Here is a 4,032-nt window from a genome sequence, read left to right on the forward strand (position 1 = left end):
CTGTTTTATAACTCGGATTACAACATCCCTCTTCCAGTTATAAGTAGGTTGTTGGGTCCTAGCCTTAATATATCATATTGGGTGTTATATTAAGGACTTTAAATCAACTAACTTGAATTTCTCCTTTATAGATGTCTCCTTCAGACAACTATGGTCTTCCCAAATCTTTAGGAACAAGCTTCCTAATGATGAAGATATCCCAAATGGCAACCAAGGTGAAAGATCAATCCCTTTGTTATGCATTAGTGGGACTGGAAATCATACTTCACTTCCTCCACCTCCTCCAATAAATCTCCATATCCTACAAGTTTCAAGACTTGATAAGTTATAAGTCACTCAATCCCTATTGGCAAGCAAAGTCTATATGTTTTTACATCTTTGACGTTAAGTCACATATTGACAAACCGGGAGAGTCGGGTGTCGAAGTCTCGAGGTAGCTGGTTGTTGACTTGGTTCTTCAGTCACTCCCTAATGACAGATCACGACATGACCCTTAATGATCTTACCTATTTTCTTGATGATGCTAAATCACCAATGATTTGGAACATTGGTAAAGCAAATTAGATTGGAAGATCTACTTCCCAAACCTATTTGGACATTGACAATGGTGACATTGGAAGTCCAGAAAACTTTCTCTTCCCAATTGAAATGGATCGGTCATGGTCAAGTCGTTTGACATAATGGTAAGGATAAAGTCTAAGTCTGTGATAGTCTCGTATACCATTTCCAAAGAGTCCATATATTTCTTTTGCCAATAAAAGGTACATTGGTTGCAGAGCTGCCTAATTTACCTGAAATTTCATAAGGAAGGTAAAGTAAAAAAGTTTGACTTTGCTTCGGGTAAACTCCATTATCTAACTCTGTTAAGTCTCCTTTTGAGATTCTTAATACATGATGTAATGTAATTACATATTGATGTTTTGGAAGAATCAAATGAAGCTTAAAGTATGATTATGTTGATTCTGTTATCAAATTTCATTTGAATGTCAAGAGTTGACAAAGGTTTTAAGGGAATTTGTTAGTCATTGCATGTATTCAGGATACTAAGCGCACTATAATGGTTATAAATTTTGGTATTCAAGCATTGCGAAAACAAAAAAGTAATAATATAGGTGTCTTGATGCCTTAGAAACTCAACGTCAATGACAACATAATAGAAGCTAGCAGATGTTGTGATATGATTATGGCGATCTATGTAGGGGAGTAGGTGAAGAACGTCATGTGTGCTTATGCCCTGCATGTCAAGTTAGAGTAGTTGGGAAAATAGAGTTAGAGGATCGTCACTTGCTGTACTTAAGAGCATCCTAACGGTCCAACAAGTGGTCTCAATGGAAGATCTTAATGTTCATACAAGGAGAGAGATAAATGATATGTGGGTATGTATGATGGTTTTGGTTTTCTTACTAGGGGCGACGATAGGCATTATGCTTGAGTACGCTATTTTGCACACAATTGATGGTCTCAAACTCTTTCCAAAAGAAGAAAGTACATTTGTACCATTCAAAGTGTAACATTTCACCCAAGTTGACAACCTCTTTGTGTGTAAATGAAGCATTAAGGCATTCATAGATTGCATGGTGAAAGTGCTATTAGGAGAGGCATCCACATCATAAATTCGAAAGTTTTTTGTGAACTTATGCTTAAGTATGAGTGTGTGAACGAGAACCAAACTAACTAAATCAATCATTTTTTGGAAAACTTAAGGGTGCCACTTATGAGCATTTTATAGATATGGTTGTTTTAGAAGTGGATTTTGGAGTCATTCATGTGAGGAATGTTAATCACATGTGAAACAGTGTGGTCAAAATCACGGTGGCCAAAAAACATCTGAGACGTCGATTGGGAAGACGAACGAGCGTAAAGTGTCGTGAAAGAGGAGAAAGGAGTTTCAAGCTAAGACCAAGATAAAACAAAATCAATTTAAAGTGCTTTTATTAAACGATGAGAACGGGGAAATAACCCATAAAGATATAATGATACCAAACGAGATGTAAGAGGAGATGTACACAAGAGTAGAACAAAATTGGAATAGTGAGTCGATAAAATTGGAAAAGTGCTTTTAATAAACGACGCCGCCAGCCCCGCCTCCGCCTTCGCCGCCGATAGCTTCTGTAGGTAAGTTTTTTCTTTTCTTTTTCCTTTGAAAATCAAGTTCAAGAAGTTTCTTTTGCCGTGAAAATCGACTATCAGATGCCCATATGTAGTTATTTTTTTCTTTTCTTTTTCCTCTGAAAATCGAGTTCAAGAAATTATGGTTGTTTTGCTCTTTTTTAACTTTTGCGTTTTGTTAGTGGTGTTTCTTACGATACGCAGAACATAGCTTGAGATAATAGAAAGGGGTAGCAGTGAAAATCAATTAGTAAATGAGGATATTTAAAGCAACGAAATGTGATGCACCTCAAATAAAGCAACGATTTTGGTGTTCTGTTAAACAAACTATTTTGAATTGCCAATCAACCTTGTGGGATCCACCCACCCCCTAATGTTTAGACTTAGTAAATTCATTGACAATCAATCTTGTCTTCATCACCAAGCACTTTGTAGTCAAGAATTTTTCCAAGGTTTTTATTTTATTTTCAAACCCCAACTGGAAACCAACTTCACATCCAATCTTTGAGATAAAAGCCACTTCACTAATGGAGGAGAAGTTGTCTTCACAAATGGAGTTGATACTGGAGTTGGGATGGAGCAATTGAGGTCGAAGTCGCCATTCAGTCGACGGGGTTGAATAGTGTTCGTACATGGAAGGCAAGAAGAAAGGTCGAGTTTCCATCGTTTTGAGTTTAGAACTCCGAATTCAAAATGGGGAATATTAAGATTGACAGGGTGGGTTATAATTTATTGGACCATTTTCCATATGGGGAGCCTAGGCATCATCGAGGTTAATGGGCTCCATAATATTGGTAGAAGGTATGGGCCTAGGGCAATTGTCTTGAGAAGTTTTACAGTTCCTGAAAGGGTCCTCGTGTGTCGTATTGTCGACCTCACCGTTATTATCAATAGACTTACCGTCTCCCGAAGGAGTCAATGCATTAATAATTCTATTTTCCCCATACGGCTGTTTGCCTACCGAATTGAATTATGATGAATCAACATCTTTCTCTATCTGTGGCTTGTGATTCTCCTTCATAATAATATGATATTGGATCCCAAGCTTCAGCACATTCTACAACCCCCACTTTGAATGACTTTCCGTTGTATGAACATGTGACCTCCTCATTTATAAGTTTGCGTCCAGAGTAAAGGATACAAACACAAAAATACGTGGGGTTGGAGTTGTGCCAGTTACGGCCGTCGACTTTAAGAACCTTCCCGAAATTGTTTGCAATTTCACCCACGTTCTCATTAAAACGTAGGTAAATTGGGAGCCCATGTATTCTTATCCAAGCTAATCTTTCAAAATTATAGTCTTCCAAGATTCCAAATTTCAACCACGAGAACCATTTGTTCCAATTGTATTGAGTGTCGAGATATGTCTTTGCAGCTAACGGGTCAAAGAATTTGAGGACAACTTTCCTTCCTCCTGCGTAATACATATGGGGAGGGATACTCCCATCGGCGTAAAACAATTTAGGGAATCCTTGAGATGTTGAAAAGTGATTGCTTCTCCGATTAGAGACGATTGTTCCAAACCAATCATGGTCAAAACCTTCTTGAGATTAATCAGTGGGGTTTCCTATTGAGCAGGGGGGTTCGAATATTCCAAATTCATGACCACATCAACGAAAGATATGCCTTTTTTCATTTTGTTCCACGTACCTTGAGGCTGCCTTAGTGGTGGGACTTGAAACTTACTTCTGGTATGAAAGTTATCTTTCTGCATAGGAGCATTCTCGTACTTGGATACTTTCACATTCAAGATACAATAACCACATCTTGTGCCATTAAGGGCATTCGCCATTGCCACCTTATCTTTTACATTTGCGTATTTGATGAATGCAAAGTAAGACCCACTTTTGTCTTTCCTTCATGGGATGTATATGTCCGCCATTCTCCCAAAGTCTTTGAATACTTCCTTCATCATATCAACAA

The sequence above is a fragment of the Lactuca serriola genome, chromosome 3 (assembly GCF_051521515.1).
Source record: "Lactuca serriola cultivar US96UC23 chromosome 3, Lser_US96UC23_V15, whole genome shotgun sequence".
Classification (NCBI taxonomy): Eukaryota; Viridiplantae; Streptophyta; class Magnoliopsida; order Asterales; family Asteraceae; genus Lactuca; species Lactuca serriola.